Raw genomic sequence first — 23795 nt, 5'->3', positions numbered from 1 at the left:
TCCAAAATGAATGCAGATTCGACACGGTTAGTCGCGTGTCATGCCCTATGAAACATTGCTTCTTTAATTATAGCAATTCTCATAAACGTGCCAGACTACGGACCTAGTATAAAATAAATCTCATTACATGTTGTATAAACACAAAAATATAACAAAGCAACCGTATTATATTTCTAAATGAAGCGAATAATTCGTGCGATAAGACACTTTGTTGCTTTGATGATACCAACAACTAGAAATCGATGTACAAAAACCTGGACAAACACGCAAGATGGCATGATGTATTCAATTTAAAAATATAAGAAAATTCTTCTCGAAACAAGAGATGTACTCCTTTGAACTCCGCTCTTGTTCTTAATCCAAAAAACGTAGAATCAAATTATTAGCTATTTACATTGTACTGATCATGTCTGAATAAGTAAGGGGTCGACCATTTCAACTTCTGAGGAAAGGGGGTTTATCCTTAACATTAAGTTTAGAGTAACGAAAGAAAGATTACTTTGATTCATTTACAAAAAACTAACAAGCACTATAAGCGAAAAAAAAAAAAAAGAAGAAACAGTTTGACCAAAACTATAGCTTCTAGTTTTAAACAGTTTCATAAACAAATAACAAAATGGTTCAAATTCACTTGCTAAAAATGTATTACTATATATGACTGATACCTACAAATATGTGCTACCTTCAGGTAGAAAATTCTTGGTATAGTAATTTGATCGTAATCACGCAGGTCTAGTCTTGGAATTTATGCAACCTTATACACTAAATTCGAGAAAAAAAAATGTTTCATATATATTCTCTTTTCAATAATAATTGCATTGAGGTAAGACAACATCATAAACTGCATAGGTATATCTAGATATAATCCGAGTTGCAAGCAGTCTTTTCTAAGACAAGTGATGGATAGGACAAGGTAGAAGAAGCAAAATATTTTAGAAGAGTTCATGTAAGTTTACCAGTTCAGCTACAGGTATAATTACATTCAAAAATTAGGATTTGTATAACTGATGCTAAAAAGATCAACACCAACAAGATACCTGCATTAATTTTACTGTTTATTTTATCGACGTTTCGGCGCTATGTCTTTTCAAGATAAAAAAAAATCAAACGGAAGTACGGTAACGCCAAAACGGCGTAACGTTAAAGTGTTGTGCGATCAGTTTATAATATTGCATATAGTCAGCAAAATATCGAATATAACAAAGTCAGTAATATTAGATCCAAAATGCAAGTATTCCCCATAGAAAATATATATATAACTAAAAAACATCAGTGTATATCATCAGACAGTTGGTCTGTCGTCTAGTTTCTCTACTTTTTCAGCTTATTATAAATATTACTGATACCATATTTTGTGAGCGAAACAAGCAGACATTAGTTACTAAGATGGTCAGAGACTATTAAAATTGCATGTCCGTTGGTTTTAGGGCGGACGCACTGAATTAGCAGGTATATGCCTAGGACGAAAGACTTTTAAATGTAAGTAAGGGGGAGAGTACGGGAGGGGGAAGTTCATACCACAGGCGGCCGTTTACTTAGTACAGACATGTACATTTATTTTATTAATGTTGCTACTGATATGTTTCTAAGATTTACATGTTTACAAAAAGGTAATAGATTTAAACTATTAGATGTATAACGTTTTATTTAAACATCATATTGGTTGAACTTAAAAGCCGCTGTATAATATTGATATTTATCCAACGTTATTGACCTATTTTCGCTTACTGAGACAAACCAGGGGCTTAATAAAATCAGTAAAAGTATACTTAGCCAAATGTGAAAACGTAATATCTTCTAAGAAGTGTACTTGAATGGTATCTCTACGTCAAACCATCAAGTCTCATTTAATCCATTGTAGTCTTCTGAGAATGGAGTTTCCTGTTATTTGTGTTGTCACATATTGTTTTGAAAATAGCTAAATGCCACAAAACATTGGAGAAACGTTTCTAATAATTAAAAAAAAATTAATACAAAAAAAATATTTAAGATAACGGATGCGTACTCCGTTTATGCGATTTTGGGATTTTCCAGCAGGTGCCTAGACCCATGTGCTTTTTCCTCTGCCAAAAAATACTGAAGTAGGATACCGCGACAACGTAATCGCATGGAAATTGCTTATCATTACGGGTCCGCTACTGTACCTTGTATGAATATTATCGTTCTATTTTGACTTAAAAACTGTTTCTCCAGCATCAATATCTTCACGATGATTTCATGTGATAAAATATGAAAGGCATCAGTATAGTAACGATATCTAGTAAAAGCTTGAATATTTAAGTAATTTTATAATACCTAGCCTGGTAGAAATACAATTTCCTAATTTGACAAAAAAGAAAAAATAGAAGAATCTGCGAAAATGAAGACCTATTTAAATAAATGATAAAATCTGTTTTTAGAATTTTGTTTGAAAGCGTTGGACGAAACTAGAATATTTTTGATTGAGCCTTTCAATATAGTAATTTGAGTAAAGAGACGTCTCTCCAGTAATTAACAGTTTAATATCCTTAATTAAAACGGAAAGCAAAATTGTAGGCGACCAAAAACCTTAAATATTATATAGTGGCAGTAAATAATCCCGCTCGTGCTTGTCCTATTGCGGGACAGCCGGTTCGTCGTGTTTGCAAGCGTATAAAATAAACCTACATTTAGTTTCTTCAAAGTATCCGATGTAAGATTGTGTTAGGCAGATTTCCTATCCATCATTAATTAGAGTTTGCGTGTTTTGAGTAGAACAATAAGTAAGTAATGAAGTGTACATTTGTTCGAAACGACTAAAGTATAATTAATTCCCGAAAAATGTTTGTTATAGTGAATCAGTTCCGTTACTATATTTTCATTTTGGTTTGAAATGTTCGTATGTATCACTGGGTAAAATAAATGTGGTGTGAGTATTATCTAAACATGCATTTAATGAACTTACACGACTTAGTATGGACACTTACAAATGTCATTTCAGTTTAGGCAGACAATTTCTATGTGCGTAAACTTTATTATTTAGAAAATTATTTATAATATCAATTTTTCATACGATAGTGTTCAGTTAGTAGATATACAAACATGAGTTTTAAATATGTTATGATTACAAACATGAGTTTTAAATATGTTATGATTACAACCATGCGTTTAACGTTTAAAGTGTTAGCTGGAGTTTTAAGCAAACAACAATGAATTTGTTCAAGGCACATTGAAAAGTAAAATTCGTCCTTCATTCCTTAAAATTCATTATTTGGCTATGGTTTTTATTTTTTGACTAATTTATTTATCTATTTTATATCGATTGTGGTAAAAGGTAAGAGCTTGTTTAAATCATTCTCGAGGAGCTGCTTCCTGTAAAGACAGTACTGATGTCAGATGAGAATGCATGTTCATGACCCTGTGGGGTTTAAACCTATAAACTCTGGGTTAAGGTAGTTTTGCACGTTTGGATCGAAATATTTTCTACAATGTAGAATTTGATTAAGTCCTGATTTTTCAAAACTTCAGAATATACTTATAAAATTCAGCAATTAAAACAGATAGGGTCGTGTGCTTGATTTTTTTGCTAGACTGATTGGAAAAATTTGGACCTCACGCAATTTTTCATGATGGGAGTCTATGGGAAAATCACAACTTTTATAACATTTTCGCTTATAGAAATTTTTCTACAATGTAGATTTTAATGAAACATCTCACAGTCGTAAATAAACATATGGTCTGTTATGTGGTTAAATAAACTGTATATGTCCGTGTGCTTATTATTGAGATATTTGACCATGATTAAAGTGAACTACACGTTTCAGGGTAATTCTATGACATTATTTTGAATTATTTTCACGTGTTAGATGTTTTTATATTATTTTGTAACTTAAGAAAGATAGTAACAGTGTCATTGAAATAATTTACTCACGGATTGCATTTAATGCATAAAATGATTTCATTTCCGTACGCCGAATCAAGTCTTTCATCTACGTTTTCCGGATAAATGACGTTACGCCATCACTTCCGGTTTATCAGACGTGCAGAACTAACTTAAATGTTGAGCTAACTTAAATGACTTAAAACAATAAGCACAAGGCGACCGTTCCCTTCAAATATTCTCCGACAGATGAGCGTCACTCTTGGTGTTAAACAGAATAAATTGTTTGTTAAATCTATGAAACATTTTAACTAACGTTGCCAAAATATTTTACTTTTATAACTAACAACTTTGACAAGAAATACTCGTAGGAGTCCGTGCCAAAAGGATTAATTTATTGCTTGCCTAAGAACCTGACGCAGGGTAAGTTCTACTTAACTTTGCATTCCTTTTAGAATTTGCCAAACATAGAATGAAAATTATTGTTTTACTTATACTAGGCGCATTAAACAGAATAAATAGTGAAACATTTTGATGACAGGGACACGGCATTGTACGTCCAAATAGAATTGTTTGGCATCTTCGTATTTGGGAAATCAAGACTTGAAAACATTTGCAATGAAACCACTATTTACTACAAGTCAATACGTACGGCTTGCGTAAAACTGAGAAGTCTCCTACACCATTATAAATGAAAGGAGTGGCTATAAAGCAGCAGACTAAGGACGTGATATACACAAACTATGGTGGCTGATTTCTGCCATTTTGCGTTTTCGCCCCGCGACCCCGCCGAGCGAAAACACGAGAATAAACAAGTTAAAATGGCTGGGGCGCAGGGCGAAAACTCGCTATTTAGCGGGAGCGCGGAGCGAAAACACGATTATAAGCGGGGTCGCGAGGCGAGATTTAGTAACTGGTATGTCGGGAGCGCGGGGCGAAAACACGATAATTAGCGCTGCTTAAACGTCGAATTTTCACATCGCGCCCCTGTCATTCCAGTTACTAAATCTCGCCCCGCGACCCCGCTAATTATCATGTTTTCGCTCCGCGCCGCAAGAAAATAGCGAATTTCCGCCCTGCAATCCCACCGAGCGAAAACACGAGAATTAACAAGTTACTAGAATGGCAGGGGCGCGGGCGAGATTTTATAACTGGAATGTTGGGGCGCGGTGCGAAAACTCGATGTTTAAGCAGCGCTAATTATCGTGAAAGTTATTAGTGGTACAATCTACTGACATAAGTTTTTTGCAAGATATTCTTATAAATATCCAACAATTTGTGCAGAAGATAGTAAACCGTTGCAACGCTTTTGAAATAATACGGACAATTGACATTCTTGCAGTTTTACCAATATCTAACTTTTATTTCCACCCACTTTATCATTTTTCAGAGTCATATTGTACACTTTAGGTCAATCTTGATGGAAATGAACATGTTGAAAATTTTCATCCAAACTGTGGACGAGTAGCTTTAATAGACCAGAGTGTATGTGAACGTAAAATTGAAAACAATATGCGCATGATACACTCCGCAAATTGCTATATATGACGTTCGTATTCACGGTTGTTAGAGCAAGAAATAAATTCATTTATAAGCGCAACCAAGAGAGAAAATTACTATTAGACTTTTATAATAATATCTAACATTTTATATGGCTACTTGTTACAAAAATATGTTCAATAATGCTCGAGTGAGTCCGGAACCAGTATGTTGCCCTTTTCACACTGTAAAAATATCACACACCAACACTTTAGTAAACATACACTTTATTCCACCGGCTCTACCTACAAAAGCGGCTCTTACAAATTATATGCAGACTATTATTTATACCACCACATATGATGAATCGTACAGTTCACAGGCTCATTCAGTAGCTTTTTACACTCACTTAGGAAACAAGCCCAAAATAAATCATCTATCTTTTTAAGAAAACCTGCAGTGAGCAAACCACTGTAATAGTTTCTTGTTTCACAACCAGTCTTGTTTTAGAGAATCACGTGCATTTTCAATCATTCAATTATCAACTTTTCCCAAAACTTTCATTGATAATCTTGATTCCATGGTGGCATGTATTGATTTTAGTTAGAAGATCGAAGATGCTGGTGTCGTTGCTGCTGTCACTTGTCTTATCACGATCCTGACGCCTCATTTAGAATACGATCAGGATGTTGAGGCAAGATAAGGATAACGAAGGCCGTTTACAGATAAAATTTAATATCAACATTCGCAAAACATCCTTGTATAAAAATGATACATTAGCATGACTGTATAATTTGCCTGACATGTCAGCAACATTTATCTTTGGCAATAACTCAAAACAAAATCTTGTATGTACAGCGTTAGAGATAAAAATGTGAAGATAAAAAGAATGAAAATTGATATTGTTACACACTGTATAATGATAAAACTCCTGGCTCGCTCACATATATGATTATACCGTTTTTAAGTAACATTCCTTTGTTTGAAAACACATTCCCGATAAAGTACATTATTTAAATGATACATGCACTATTGATGCAATACATTGATTCAACGGTAACATCGATAACAAGTCCCATTTATTCCACAATAATGATCACATCTCTTACCAGATTCATTTAATTGCAGGAATATATTGGAGGTAGAATAGCTGAAAACTGTTCAAGAGTTGCTCTTACTTTAATGACGCCTAATTAATTGATGCAGCCTGACGTATAAATACCAGTCGAGTATACATTGTAATTATTTCTACCGACAATTAACGACTTGTGGTGTACATTTTGTAATTCTGTATTGTATATTTGAAATAAGTTCATTTTTAAAGCAGTTTATATAGAACTACGTCTATTCTATTCTACACATGCAATACGAGTACTTTCTGGCTGTTTAACCTTCTATCACAGAAAAATGGTGTATAAACTATACTATTTGAAAGAATTTGCTATCTATTTGTCGTTTAATTGTAACAATAATGACAAATATACTTTCAACTTAGGCTGTTTTTGACAGAAAACAGTTATTGTTGGACGGCGTAATTAAATCAATATCAAAATCGTTGTTTCTTAGAATTTGATCATTAAAAGTAGTGGATGCATTAAGATGCAATGAATGTATGTAGAAAAGTGTTCTAATAATTGTAATTGCCTGATTTATGGGAGAAAGAGGACTTATCATCATTTTGCCATACCGTTTATTACTTTTCCACATTCTAAGTCAATCCCAAAGTCATTACATAAGACATTAATCTGTGGGCTGCGAATCTCCAACTTCTGATCAATACCTTCTGCAACACTTACAATACTCTTTCTCATTATTAGGATTAGTATTGTCTTTTGTCCCGTATCATAACTAAGTCGCATGTGTTCTGATTAAATGTTCGCCTTGATAATTTAGTGTCCTACCCCACCGATGTAAAAGGTGGTCGTCTCTTTATACTACCATTTTGTTGTTCGTAATGTATTTATCTATCCTCCAAATACAAACTCAAGTTTCATCAACTACATCCTAGGAACCGGCCAACTGAGCTCAATAGGGAGAGCTCAGATCTACGGATCTCGGGGTCGTGATTTCGATCCCCAGGTGAGGCACATGTTCTGCGTGACGATTTGATAAAAGACATTGTGAAATCATTCGTCCTCACCTCTGATTCATGTTGGGAAGTTGGGAGTTACTTGCATAGAACAGGTCTGTACTGGTACAGAACCCAGGAACACTGGTAAGGTTAACTGCCTGCAGTTACATAACTAAGACTGTTGATAAACGACGTTGAACCCAAAACAAACAAACAAACAGTCTTATGGTCAGAAAATAGTTTTCTTTCGTTATGTTATATATACCGCCATGTAATCTTGTGTGTTTATTTCAGTTTTATTTCAGTGTCTGTACATCGATTTCTTGTTGAACATCTTAGATTACTGACATCATTAATACGAAAAAGTTTCTTAAAGCATGAATAATTCGCCTCCGTCAGAAATACAATACGGTTGTTTTGAAAGATAAGAGTAATAATAAGGATATCAAAGAGTGTGTAAGGAATGGTCGTTTTCTACAGAAAGACAGCATTCCGTTTTTTTTGTTTTTTTTTTTGTTTTTTTATGTTGTTTTTATTTTTTGTAAAAAAAAACAATTCCAATCAAGGACTTGTCTTTATCTAAGTTACTAGTTATACAACTTTTTATTTACCAAATGTAAATAGGTTTTATATACAGCAAAATATGTGTGTTTTATATGTTTTAAAAATAGATTGTTTATACATAAGGTACCAAAGGTTGTCTAAATGATTTCACAACCAGTAATAAAGGAAGACATTTTAAGTACAGGAAAATTACCAACTAGGCCAATCATGAGAGTTTTAGAAAAAAACAAATGTTTTTTCTACTATCATTTTGACATAAGAAATGTTTCCATAGACACACAGCTTAGGTCTGAAATTACTAACGAAATTAGATTTATCGACAGTGAGTGTTTCTGTATCAGTCATGATTTTATTAAAATAAAACAAAATAAAGAAAAGGAATTTTATCTTTCTTTGTAACGGATTTTTCCACTTTCTATATATCAAAAAGTACCTAGTTGTAGGAATATTTGTCATAGATTTGTACCAATAAAAATACCGAAAGCATGTGAAGTTATGGACGTATGGAAATCAAGATATCAAAGGTCCAATGGATACCGCCACGTACACAGAAATGTCGTGTCATAACGTTACGTAATTTTTAACAAATGTAACTTATCACCACGATTCTTTACTTTAAGTAAAAGATAAGGCAGAAACTTTCATTTCCGTATAAAAGTCTTTCAGTCCGAAAATTAGTTTATCTTAAATTAGATTGACTTTGTACTTTACTTATTGCCGGGAGTACTGGACAGTTTGTCCACTTAGCTTATTGTCATGAAACATGGCTTACAGTAGAAAATGCATACATATACATGTAACTCTCTGATAGCCACGATGTATGACCATTAGGTCTCTTGAAATTGACCTCAAAAACCTTTCAAATAACCAGAATTAATTTAAAAACGTATACATATGAATCATTGACTTTAAAAATTAATGAATTGTACACAACATGAATTTTTAAGTTAATAGGACTATGATGAAGACTGGACTGTCCTGTAGTCAAGTGCGTACTTATAGTCGTTATCTAAAGTTATTATATTCATATTGTTACTATTAAAATCGTTTAAGACCAGACAGGGCGAATATTATCTCAGAAACAAATCGAATACTGGTGATTTTGTAACAATTATTTCTCCAAACTATTGAAAGGTTAGTATTAGTGTCTCCTTCAAAATTTTTTTTTTGGAGCATTGCAATGTAATCTATTCACAAAATGAAACGTTAAGAAAATGGTCTGGCCTTATTTTAGTAAATTAATCTTTTTCTCACCAATTTGATATATGAAACAAAATAGTATTTTTAATATCTGTCTAGTAAACTCAGATATTTGTAAGGATGTGTTGTGCCCATAGGAAATTCATATTTCACATTTAACAAATTATATGTGAATCACGAATACAAAACCGGCGTGGTAATCAAATACACCAATTCCTTTTAGAAGTTTGAAGGTATCGTGTAAATATACCATACTTTCATTTTTTATCAAAAGTTTATTTTAAAGACGCATGAACATACGTCAAATGGAATTTAAAAATGGAAAACCATGGGATGGGTTTGACAACCTCAATTATCTTCTTTTAGAGCATTTAATTTAATGGCAACTTACTGCGTGCTTCCTTTACCGATATCGGATTTTCTCATGTATTGTAACGTGACAAACAGAATTTTATGAAACACATCGTTCTCGTGCAACATCATGATTTTATGTCACTCTTTCTTAGATAAGGATATATTTGACATGATTTGGATTCTTACATTTGTATAATATAACATCGAACTAACTCTGTGAATGTTGTTTCTTGGAACCGTATTATTTATGTAAATAGTCTGAAGCAAAATAAATAAGAAATCTGAGAAGGAAGATTTAAGTTTTTGCCAACGTTGTTTGTCAATGTGAAGGTAATTGTTTTAATTTATTGGTGGATGGGTTATTTTAAGAAAGAATATTTAATACATTTACCTTATCGTTACAGATTTCGTTACAGTGAAAATGGTATCTCACTAGTTTTGAACGCTGCATACAAGTTTATTCTGTATTTTTATTATGTATTCTATATTTACGATGTGAGATATTTCTGTAGTAGTTTTTTTAATGAATTCAAACTTGTTATAGTTGCAATTTCCGAATGTTAAATTATTGAAAACTTTGTTAACAGCTAAATTATACATATAAATCTATAACGGGGTAAATGTTGTCTTGAAATGTGGCTAGTTTTGCAAAGTATTTAAATAGGTATAAGTTGGTATACATTGGAACTATTCTGTAAGATAGCTAGCTAGAACACTATTCAGTATTTCTATTGAACTGGATTTGTTTAATATTTGTAAATCTCGTCATTTGCTTGGCTTTTACTTTAGAAGTCTTTGGATTTTTCTTATTACTATCAATTCATTTATAAACAATAAATCAGTATCGAAATATTTGCGCTACACCACTTTAAGTTTATAAAAACGATTATAAGCATTCAGGTTTTTATGCACATTTTCATTGAATAAAATCAGTCAGATTATCAATTTGAAAGCATCATAAACAATGTAATTTGATATGCCCAATTCATCATGAAAATTTTGATTTGACATTGTTCGATTTTCTTTTTGGTAAAATTTAGTAGAAATGATGAATAATTTTTAAAAGTCATACCATGATTCATAGAGTAATTTACATTATTCACTTTTTATATTTAATAATGTTACTTCGGTATACTCCATATTGCTAGAGACAATAATAACCAGTTTCAAACCGGAAGCCAGAATGAATTCAGTAGTCAAGGTCAAATATCAGGTCATGGGCACTTTAAACACTATTTAGCTGCTTAAAGGTGATGCAATTATGTATTCACGTAATCTATTAAATAATATTAAGCTTTTCGATAGTATTTTCTGAAAGTGTGTTACAAATGAAGTGAGGTCATTTTCTGCCCTTTTTCTTTAAATAAGTCAAATATGTAAGCGTGAACCTGGATTCTTATAAAATATATCACAAAAATCCACTTTTATGTATTAAATGCTCGAAAAAGTTGGGTTTTTTTTATGTGTTTGTTTTTTGTTGTTGTTGATGTTGTTTGTTTTGTTGTTTTTTTTTTGCAGAAGTTAACATTTTGTTGTAGGAAATTAAATGGTAAAAGTGTAAAATTAATGGTTTTGAAATTTTTGTCCAAAGGCTTGCTACTATTGCTACTATGCAAACACAGTTATATTTGTATAATGAGTCCAAAGCCCCGACTTTCCGATTCAGCTAAATTAATCGCACACAGAAAAACACGAAACTTACTTTTAATCTTCTCTTTTTTAAGTGTTTCTATCCATTTATTGCTACATAATAGTTTGACGTAGAGATAGTATTAATTTTTCTTAAATATCATTTATTACAATTTTGTTCCTCTTGAATATTCTTTCTTTGACTTGAAAATCCCTAAAACAAACACTATAGGTAAATAAAAAGCTATACATTACAACGTATTTTGTGTACAACAGATACCCGAACTAGATTTATGCGAATAACGGACTCAGACTATTCTCTTTAACATAACTGTTTTCAACGAAAATTTATCAATATATTAAAACAAAACACACAAAATAAAATTGAAATCACCTCTAAGCAGAGAAAGCGGCTGATTAGGATCGTTTTGTTAATGTTTGAATATAGCAAACAGATACTCATCCCCTTATGTCGTGTTTAATATTTAAATTTTAATCAAGAAATAATACATCTGTTCCGATATTTTATCATTTAATAAAATATGAGCAGGAGTTTGGATGCGTAATAATTAAATCACGAGTGCGTAGCACGAGTGGTTTAATTATTCGCATCTGAACGACTGCTCATATTTTATTAACTGATAAAATTATTGGAATATATTTATTATTTCGATTCTAACAACGCAAATAATTCGCATTTTAAAGTACTACATTTTCAGCGTAATGCGTCATTCGGATCATATATGCAGTTACAATTTACCCCCATGGTTAGAAAGTGTTGCATAGCCGAATGAAAATATAGATATTTGTTCCTTTTATATTAGCATTTTGAGAAGTATTTGTAAACTAGTTATCTAACAGCTCGCAAATTATTTATGAACAGAATAATAAAATTAGGTTAGTTGACCCTGTATTACGAGTTACAAGCTTAACTTTTATATGACGTCACATCATTATGCCGTCATACTTTATGTCATACATGTATGACGTCACCGATTAATCATAATTGAGCTAATTGAATGCGCTTGTAGAGATCAAAACGTGTTTTACGGTCCTACACATAAGTCAGTATGACTTTTTATCATAATCATGTTTTTGAAATGTTATTTTCAACCGTTTGGCCCTGAAATAATTCGTATGTAATGGAACAGAAGTAGAATCTCTTATGTCACAATCGTAGGGGGTGAAATGTAACAGCCAACCATATTTTATCGCAGATTCATGTAAAGGCGATTCCGCTATATGTTTATATAGCAATTGCTGCGGATCGTGTTAGAATGTATCTTTAAGGATGTAGGGACAAATTTTTTCTAACGTTAAGAATGTTTTCATACTCTGAGAGCTTGAAGAACATTAGTTTCCAAGACAAATAAGAGAAGAAAAAAACGAAGGTCACGCAACTCGTTTTAATTTTATAGGGCATTTTCTTCCCCACTTTTAAGCATTTCTGAAATTTTGTAAAATTGAAAAAATGGTGGTACTTTATAAAACATATAATATCCCACTTAATGTTATAGGGATTTCAAGTCTTACAGGTTAATATGAATATACGGTGATGTCAGTATTATATAAGCATGTTTTACATGTTGACATAATTACCCCACCAATTTAATTTTCAATGGAATAAAAACGTATTTAGATCTACAAAAAAAAATTCTGAAGTTAAGATTTTCAAAATATTTTGCAGCTTTAATGAAACACAAAAAAATGCTTCAAAATGGAAAGAAACAAGTTGGGGTCACCCTGCATCTAAGAGATTTATTAAGAAAAAAACTGTTAAAAACTGGTGAATGTTGATATATTTTGTTCTTTTTGTTTAAATTTATATTTTCTAGATAATATAAAGTGCTATATTGAAAACGTTTATTTCAATTATAACTTATCATTATATGCACGCCTAGTAAACAACAAAGCTACCACTTTCAGAAGTAAACGGTAAATCGTTCTGTCGCAACTTCCGAGGTAGTGCATGTCGCGATAAAAGAACGTCAACAAAGGTGAGTGTCATCATACTTTTTGCATTTTTACAAGCATTGTATCGAATATAAAAAATCGGGAAATGGTAGGCGATGTAGATAGGATTTAACTTAACAGAGAACTTGAGGTTTGCTAATTTGTTCTTGATTTGTGGTCGTGACGGTGTTTACCAGCAAGCTGATTTAGCAGTGAATTTGGCTGTTTCGTCATGAAAGCACTTTCATTGTCAAATATTTGCATTTTAACTGATATTAAGAAGCAAATCGAGTAGGCGTGAGATAGCTGTAAAGTAATCAATGCATTTGGAAATGAAATATGCACCGAAATTGGTTTGAGAGTAAAAATATTCACTTTTTATTATGAAAGACAGCTATGTCGTGAAGGAGATAGTCATGTCGCCAAAGAGATAGCTCTGTTTTCATAATAGAGCTCTGTGTTCATAATTTTAATGTAATATTAAAAAGTTTGCAATATTTACGTTGGGTTGTCCTCTTTTGAAATAATATGCAGTAACTGTTCCATCGGATATACATATGTATGAATTTGCCAAGTATTGTTTTGATAAAAAAATTTCATAAGGCTATAATTGTAAATTTTTAATAGTTGTACATTCTGTTAACTTTTGCTCAGGTGAGTGATTGTAATGGCTCGATGTCCGGCGTCCGGCGTCTGTCGCTGTATGTCTGTCAACATTGAGCTTGTGTATGCCATAGAGGCTGTATTTTTCAATTGATCTTCATAAAATTTGATCAGCATGATTGCTTCGATAAAATCTAGCTCAAGTTCGAAAATCAAAAATCTGGGGTCAAAAACTAGGTCACCAGTTATCAGTTGCACTGTCATATTGATTTTTAACAAGGTCATAAAAGTACCGCTTTTATTGACAGGCGGTACATAATAGTGACACATGCGATTCTGGCGATTTATGGGAAAAAAAACTTCTTAAATTGAAAATGCGCGAATTAAAGCCCGTGTGAAACTGTCTTTGCCGTTTGCGCGAAATTGCATGTTAGCAAATTTAAATTGCGTCCGATTGGTTCAGATAAAAGATAGATTAATAGAAATGAAAATTAGAATTCCAATTATACAGAAAGTTCTTAAATTTAGAATTCGATCACTTTAGTCTTTTTGTCAGTTATTGCATGTGTAATTGAGGTTGCTGATTTCATGCGTACATTGTCAACACACGAAATGCATTATGATTAGATTCCGCGTAAAGTTGTCCTATAAATTTTCTTTAGCTAGTAAATCAGCATGACTGTTTAAAACTTCAGATTTTATATTCACAAGTGCATTTGAACGTGCTCGTACAATGATGAAGTCACAGCGACTCTGATATTTGTACAAAGTACATTTTACTTACCGGTACGTTCAAACAAACTGGCCGTGTCCTCAACGCAAAGTAATTATGGCATCATTATATTCAGATTTGATTTAACAATTGTAAAACGTAATGTAAACAAGTTTCAGAGCCACTGCCACTAAAGTTGGCGTCTTAAAAATACAGGTAACCCTTGCTTTTCACAAGATAATTTCACGTATTACATTTTCTCTAACTGAATTTATTTATTTTATAGAACAAGCAGCACATGCCGATTCTAAGATGATATAGACGGCCCGCTTAGGTCTACAGTGAGGATGCATATTGATCATGGGCTTTGGGTCTGATGCCCCCGACTATTTCACAGTGTGTCTGAAATCATTTGTTTTCCATCTATGACACAATGATGAAAATTGAGAAGTTGATAGTCACTTGCTGAAAACATGTTAGTACTAGTGCTGAATCTAGAAGTTCTGGTTAAAACGGCACTAAAATATAAAACAAGCAAAATAAATATAAGAACATATAAAGCAATTTGTATTAAACAAATGAGGTATAAATATAAAAACGTGATAACTGAATTGTATCTCGTATCTGGACATAACTACTTTCCTGTTACATTCAAAACTGCTCAAAACTGTTAATGCAACACAGAGCTATCTCCTTGTCGACATGTCTATCTCCTTCACGACAGAGCTGTTTCTCACAATAAAACGTGAATATTTTTACTCCCAAACCATTTTCGGTACATTTTTATTTCCAAAGGCATTGTATACTTTACAGCTATCTCACGCCTACTCGGTTTGCTTCTTAATATCAGTTAAAATGCAAATATTTGACAATGAATGTGCTTTCTTGACGAAACAGCCAAATTCACTGCTAAATCAGCTTGCTGGTAAACACCGTCACGACCACAAATCAAGAATAAATTAGCAAACTTTAAGTTCTCTGTAAAGTTAAATCCTACATCGCCTACCATTTCCCGATTTTTGATATTCGATACCATGATTGTAAAAATGCAAAAAAATGTGATGACACTCACCTTTGTTGCCGTTCTTTTATCGCGACAAGCACTACCTCGGAAGTTGCGAAAGAGCGATTTAGCGTATACCTTTGAAAGAGGTAGCTCTGTTGTTTACCAGGCGTGAATATGTATCAGTCAGAAAAATATCAAAACCAAACCTGATCTACTTTTAAATTAATAGATATTCGAAATTACCTACCCCTACTCCATTGTAAATCTTACGTCGGTTTTTGGCAAATGCCAGCCAAAAGTAAGGGTTAAAAATATTTCGCAAAAAGTAGAATCTATTTGGTTAAATGGTACATTATAAGCCATCTTTTAATTATTTAGCATTAATTTTTGGCAAAACTTTTGATAGAAAGCAATATTTGAAGAAACATTTTTCAAAATGGCGGATATCCTGAAAGGAAAAACGCTTGTACATACTTAACCAAATCTAATTGGAGTAGAGACATTACATATGATGCGCATACTTTCTGTTGATTTGAAGCTAATGAAGCCAGGATATTTAATAGCAACAAGCTCAGTTATAAGATTATTAAAAAAATAAGCAGAAATCATAAAATCACATTATATGAATCAAATATAGCATTAAAATAGAAAAGAATTTTCTTTATATTATCATACTGTACACCAGCATGTCATCTTACGTGTTTAATCTGTTTTACACTTTTTGTACATCGATTTCTAGTTAGACACCAGCGCAACACGAATTGTACGTGCTCATTAAAATCTGTAAAAAGACCCTTTGGAAGCAAAGAATGCAACCAAGAAGAAATACTATACGGTTGTTTATAAGATATTTGTGTGATTATTAGGAAATCAACAACTACGAATAAAAAAAATCTTGGTATCAATATCGCTTTGTGTTTATACAAGAAATACTTTATCAAATGTGACTAACTTTATATTCGTTTTCCAAAACATACACATGCTGGGAACAAATTCTGATTGCCAATTTAAGGTTAATAGAAGTGGGTTGTTGCAGAGAAGATAACAATAACTTACTGGTAGCAGAATTTGGTGATATAATTTATTTATTTTGTTGGGTTTAACGTCGCACCGACACAATTATAGGTCATATGGTGACTTTCCAGCTATGATGGTGGAGGAAGACCCCAGGTGCCCCTCCGTGCATTATTTCATCACGAGCGGGCACCTTGGTAGAACCACTGACCTTCTATGGCTTCCTCACATGAAGAATTCAACGCCCTGAGTGAGGCTCGAACTGACATCGATGAGGGACAAGTGATTCTCAACCACTCGGCCACGGAGGCCCCTTGGCGATATAAGGTATGAAGGTATTATCTCTTATACGGTGTAACTTCACCGACAATATTCAGGCGAAGCGTTTGATACTGTCGTCGCTGAAATCATTTAAATGTTGCATGCAGATGAGTTATACATGTAAAAATATATGCGTAAATGGCTAACAACCGTATAACTTCTCAAGTAATTTGCCTTATACGAGATAAGGTTTGAAGTTATGGAACGCTCACATTTTCATAATTTTCTTATTGTTAAACAGTCTTACACTACTGTGAAACCATTTAATTTTGGAGCTGTAAAAGTTTTTGGCCTTGTTCTTTCGCGGAGCTACACTTATCAATATCAAATATTGGAAATTCGCATGTATATTTGGAATTGACACTTATCATGCTGGACACGATTGATTCTGCCTTTGCGACTAGTGTAGATCATGATGAGCCTGCACATCCGTGCAGACTGATCATGATCTGCACTATTCGCCATTCAGTCTGTTTCTTTCAGGTAAGCACCCCTTTAAACAGTTAATGACAGTCACTGCCTAAACTGAAAGATGGACAAGTTCATTATAGAAATTTAGCAGGATAAGGGTTAATTTCATGGATTGACACAACCACGAGATCCATAAAAAATTGTCCCAAAAATATTAGCAAAGATTTTCTATAAGAAATAAAGCATTAGATAGGCGCCTAATATTATATTGTAATAATCCTATTGGCGTGTATGTATACAAGTATAAAATTCAAAATTAAATACTAACGTTTTTGAAATGCCTGCAGGAAAGTGATAACCCACATAAGTGAAAAGTTAACGAGCATATTAAGTTACTGTTTTACTTCAGTAAGTGGAACTGTAAACGCTTTTCCGTTGTACTTGAAATAGATTAGAAATACAGTAGTTTATGTGTATTGATTGGTTACAAACTTACCGATTTATTTTTTGTTTGACAGGTTGTTCTAAAGTGCAAAAATATCAAATAACAGGTTTGAACCATTGCCAACTTCTTGGAGACATATTTTACCAATATCGGATTTTCTCATATATATACCGACATATGAAAAGTCTAGAGAGACAAACAGAATTTTATGGTCCCACTTAAGAGTACTTTATTGTTTTCTGAGACATGGTCTAATGAATCAACATCGTCTTGCTGTTGCAACTGAGACATTGTTTCTTGGGTGTAATTATGCTACATTATTATTGGATGTTAGCATTTGCAGATGTATTCAATGAATGTTTTCATCATAGTACTGTTATCTTGGAATCGTATTAATTAACGCTATTTGTGTATGATATTGGAAGCAAAATAGAAAAGATATCTACGACGGATTTTCAGATGCATCTTTTTTGGTGTCTACCATTCAAGGGACAAATAAATAATATTCGAGAAGGAAATCTTAATAGCTTATAAGATATATACGGTAAGCATTGTCGACAAGAATGAAGGTATTTCATTAATAGTCTTATATTTGTCATCTTTTCTTTTGGTCGTAATTAAATTGCTTCAAATTCTATTTCACAGTTTTGACACTAAATCATTATTTCATTATTACTAATAATTAACGAGGGGGCCTCCGTGGCCGAGTGGTTAAGGTCGCTGATGACTTCAAATCACTTGCCCCTCATCGATGTGGGTTCGAGCCTCACTCGGGGCGTTGAATTCTTCATGTGAGGAAGCCATCCAGCTGGCTTACGGAAGGTCGGTGGTTCTACCTAGGTGCCCGCTCGTGATGAAATAATGCACGGAGGGGCACCTGGGGTCTTCCTCCACCATCAAAGCTGGAAAGTCGCCATATGACCTATAATTGTGTCGGTGCGACGTTAAACCCAACAAAATAAATAAATAAATAATAATTAACGAAGAATCAAAGAACTCATTGAAATTAACATTACAGAAAATTTTTCTTGATTAATAATTTAAATAACAACTATCACTTATTGTATCGAGAATTTCTTGAGAAATGCTTTAGTTTGTCAAAATTATTGTTTGTTGAATAAGTGCGAAAAGGTTTCTTCATGACAAAGGTTTCCAGTTAACATCTGTCAAGAATTAAACGGTTTTGTAGTGATAAAAAAATTGTATGCAGACTATATTGTCCATGAGTTTTTGTTGATCGCTCGGTGTCCGACGTCTGTCTGTCGTCTGTCTGTCTGTCAACATTTAGCTTGTGTATGCGATAGAGGCTGTAATTTTCAACTGATCTTCATGAAATTTTGTCAGAATGCTAACCTTAATAAAATCTAGGCCAAATTTGAAAATGGGTCATCTGAGGTCAAAAACTAGGTCACTAGGTCAAATCAAAGAAAAACCTTGTGCATGCGATAAAGGCTGTATTTTTCAATTGATCTTCATGAATTTTGGTCAGAATGATTACCTTGATGAAATCTAGGCCAAGTTTGAAAATTGGTCATCTTGGGTCAAAAACTAGGTCACTAGGTCAAATTAAAGAAAAACCTGTACGCAATAAGGGCTTCATTTTACACTGAATATTCATAAAATTTAGTCAGAATGATTGCCTTGATGAAATCTAGGCCAAGTTCAAATATGGGTCATCTGGGAAACATGTTTACACTGTTTTGATGTGTTTCTCAGGTGAGCGACCTAGGACCATCTTGGCCCTCTTGTTTTATGTATTGAGGCTTTACAATAAATTATGAAGTAACACATGTTTACGTTTGAAGCCCTTGAAGATCGATGTAGCTAAGAAGGGATGCTGATATTTCAATGGTTAATAATAATTTGCATAGTTAGTTCTGAAGTTATTTTATTTTTGGTATTCATTTTTCTAACTTACTTTAGTGACAAGACTTTTAAATAGACAAAAGTTGATGTCCTCCAATGAATCTTGTTTACTGTGATATATGTCGACGCCCCAGAATTAGAAGGGCGTAAGTGTTAGTTACGCCCTTTTATGAATCATACATTTTTTGAAACTACACGCCAAGGGGCATAATTCTGTAAAAAAAATTTTCGTCACAAACTGCTGTTGACCAAATTCAGCAATAATAAAAGGGCGTAAGTGAAAAGTTTTTCAGAATCCTAGTAACAGAAGGGCGTATCTGCACTTAATTGTAGTACCAGAAAAGTCCACTTACGCCCTTAGAATTAGAAGGGCGTATCTGTCATAGACAGGTTTTTTCGTTTTGCCGAAAACTATGATTTTCCACTTACGCCCTTCTAATTCTGGGGCGTCGATGTATTAAAATAACTTTTTAATTGTCATACTACGTGTAGATCATTACGCGACCATCTGTCTCCTAAGTTTAATAATGTCTTACAATGTCTATATATAGCATTGTTATTCAGGAACATTCCATAAAAATAAAATTAAATTCTTCAGAAACCGATCACATTATTAAAAGGATAATACCCAACCAGACACTTAGCGAAAAATAACTAACACCTAATGACCTCAGCACCACCGTCATTGAAAAAAAGTTTCGTCATAGAATGTCATAAAACATTCAAAGCAGACATTTCTTATTGTATTGTATACATGGATAATTGCGACAGTAAAACAGTTAATTTATACATGTATCTTAGCGGCTATTAGAAGATGGTTTTAATGTACAAATAGAACCCTAATAGAGAGGTTTTGTAAGACTGTATTTTTATAATTGCGTTCATTTGAGTTTATGTATTATAGACATATGTGCCCAGTCTCTGTATATGTGTACACATATACTCATACCATTTATTTCGTGTATATTGATGTATGGGAGGCTGTGTTTTTTGCATGTAGTTTTTCCTCTTGGACTTTTGTCATGTTGTCTTCACGTTGTAAAAATTATCAACTTGAAGGTAGATTTATTCGTTGTAACAGTCAAAACAGTATTCAAAATTTAAGCGAACCTGAGACATATTATAGGTTTAGGACAGATAATAATGTCGTGGAAGAACTAATTGCCTATCAAGGCCCGACAACATCAAAAGTTTGCTTCGTGTTTTTTACTTAACTATTTTTATGAACTAACACAAACTAACACTTTTCAAGATGTATGTGGGCAACAACAAGTATCTGCGTTTTCTGACACGGCGTTGATACATTTTCTGTTCCTTCAGATCATAGAGTTTATTTATGGAGTTTCATCTATTACTCTTTTATTTTGCAATTACGTGATAACATCCACAATGCCATCAAAGGTAGAATACCATTTTAGTGCGTTTTGTTTTCACTCTGACGAATACAAGCGTTTCTCCAGTGGCCCTAACGTATGTTTCTCTTCCCCTGTACTTTAAACAAATTTAGGGAACAATTGAGTTAGACGTTAAGTTGGTCAAGAGAGTGAAAAATCATATACGCCTTGCCTGTAGTTTGAACCTACGACCTCATAATTTGCAGTATTGTGCTTAACCTATTAAGTCATAAATTTATAACCATAATTATGTTAATGTTCTTACAGAAAATGTGGAAAAAGCACAAATGACGCCATATCTAAATGTAACAACTACAGATAAGTACAAGGAAACGAAACAGTCGTTGCTATGGTTACCATACGTTATCATTACAGTTGTATGTCTCGTATTTCTGGCCATTAACTTCTGGTGTTATCACAGGTATGTAATTTAATGTAAAGGATTTTAACAATGATCATTGCACATTAAATCATGGCCGATACCTGTTTTTATTAAGTACACAGTCAAACATGCTTAGAAGTTAGATAATATGAAATGGAATGATGAATTGAATACAGTAGTCATAATGGAGACGGCGTGTGTTGTGTGACGATTGTGTTGTATGACGATCGTAAACAATCCCGCGAGGTTTTATCGTGCAACGATCGTTACGACTATACTGACACAAAATCACAATATAGCACCAATAAACCTGAAGTGACTATTGCAAAATGGTGTTTGCTATTTACTATGCTATGTCGACTTTTCCCCACCTGAGTCCGTGTCATTTTAATTATCATGTCTATACATTAAAAATCAATTGTGTCTTAATAGAGAATGACAAAAGCGTAATACTATTTATATTTGGTATATCACTTTTAAAGCATTAATATTTTACACTGTTGGTTTTGCTGATTTCTGTTTTGGTTTGTTTGTCGTCACACCGAAATACTAGGTCTGGCACAATGATTGTTCCTCTGATTGTAATGTTAACGAGTGGATCTTTGATCAAGCAAGTATGTTATATTTGAATATCAGTCTTTTATATTTACAGGAGAAGACGGTTGCAATATGAGAGAAAATCAGAAGTACTTGAGACCAGGGAGCGTGTTAGGGAACGCCGAATCATCCTTAATATTGTCAAAGCAAAATACAAGGCGTATATTGTAGATGATAAAGAAAATAATATAGAAGAAAAGTCGTGTGTTGTTTATTCAAATTCTATGCAATTTACATCTACTGGAGTCGCCAACGTGTGATAAACGGATGTATATTATTGGATATTCATTATTTGATAGTTTTATGAAATGGTTTATGTTTATTCATATGGAACAAATGGAAAATGATTCTTAATTTGTGTCTACGAATCCTTTAGCTTTTAAGAAGAAATATAATCAAAATCATTAAGAAATAACTTGTATAATAAAAGAGCCTATTCTTGACAGTAGATTAACGATAACTTACATGAGCCCGCAGAACAAATCTTGATCACAAAATGGGTTGGAGGTACGTGAAACTGTTAGCTTCTAATTACATAAACTACAACAAAGTCTAGCTTCCATGCAGAAATGAACTTTATTGGTGTTAAACACTTTTCTATTTCCATACATGAAATAATCTGAATTGTATCATTTTTGATATCAATAAAAATTGATATTGATCTGGAGGTATTTCCCTTTAAGGTATCCGATCCACAAATAAGTAAATTTCGATGCCTGGTAACACAATGCTTTTGTATCATTTCAAAGAGTGTGTCTGCTGAACAAGAATAAGTAAATAAAATGACCATAAATAATAAGCAAGAGTCATTACAGTCATGTTTTTGACTGTGAAATGATAAATCTTACACTGTAATGAGAGGAATTCTGTTGAAATATCAATGAAGACTAAATAGTGAAAGAAAAAAGAAATTCATAGAATCAATATTTTCTTTTTCAGTATGCAATACACTTTCAAATGATACCAAAATATTATGAGGTTACCAGGTAACAATACTTGATATATCTTAATAATATTGTTATAGAGACCTTGCTTATTTGTGGATCGGATACCTTAAACAGCTATGTAATACATAGAACATTTCTATAAATATTATAAGACTTTTGTAGCTTTTGTAAGAGTTTGAATACGTTTTTCAATTAGCGGTAGAAAATTTCATTTAGATATACATGTGATTTATTATATTCTAGCTTTATCACGTTTTGGTGAACTAAAGACAATTAAAAGAGAAGAAAATATCCGCCAAAAAGACCCTAGGATGAACTTCTAGTATTTCTTCAAGTATACGAAACAAAATCTACAAACTTATGCAATCAATGTAAACTTTATAAGTCAAGTCAAGTCAAGTCAAATAGTTTATTTATATAAGTGATTAATATACAAAAAGTATCATACATTTGGGCACTGTTCACTTTGTTAAAGAATGTCAACATGTCAACAACATAATTGAGCCGCGCCATGAGAAAACCAACACAGTGGCTTTGCGACCAGCATGGATCCAGACCAGCCTGCGCATCCGCGCAGTCTGGTCAGGATCCATGCTGTTCGCTTTCAAGGCCTATTGCAATTAGAGAAACGGTTAGCGACCAGCATTGATCCTGACCAGACTGCGCGGAAGCGCAGGCTGGTCTGGACCCATGCTGGTCGCAAACGCACTGTTGGTTTTCTCATGGCGCGGCTCATATGGTTTTCAGCTAGAAAGTTATTTGCATGTTTATGCAGTTCTCTGTCTCCTAGGGCGACATGATCATTATGTATAACCAGGAGTAGAATATTTAAATCGTGATGCTATTCATCACTTTAACTGAAAAGAGTAATTTGTGCAAATCATTTTAATGGAACTCTGGTGGTATATTTGTTCATTGTTCGCATTTGTTATTTGGCATATTGCAGTCGAAGATTGCAAGCTAATAGTATTACAGCGAAATTGTTTGAATCATAAGTTTTCATTAAATG

At 33.1% G+C, this 23795-nt stretch overlaps 1 long non-coding RNA gene across 2 annotated transcripts; it reads left to right on the top strand.

The window, feature by feature from the left end:
- The first annotated feature begins 9618 nt into the window (after window positions 1–9618).
- Window positions 9619–23317, top strand: LOC123539021 (uncharacterized). 2 transcript variants are annotated; one of them, XR_006683888.2, is made up of 3 exons: window positions 9619–9836; window positions 21128–21281; window positions 21895–23317. It is a non-coding gene; the product is annotated as an uncharacterized LOC123539021 (long non-coding RNA). The 2 variants fall into 2 exon arrangements; XR_006683889.2 differs by lacking the exon at window positions 9619–9836 and adding an exon at window positions 17685–18144.
- Window positions 23318–23795: the final 478 nt, after the last annotated feature.

Source organism: Mercenaria mercenaria, chromosome 18 (genome assembly GCF_021730395.1).
Source record: "Mercenaria mercenaria strain notata chromosome 18, MADL_Memer_1, whole genome shotgun sequence".
Taxonomy (NCBI): domain Eukaryota; kingdom Metazoa; phylum Mollusca; class Bivalvia; order Venerida; family Veneridae; genus Mercenaria; species Mercenaria mercenaria.
The sequence above is the reverse complement of the archived record's forward strand: the minus strand, read 5'-3'. Positions and strand labels throughout refer to the sequence as shown.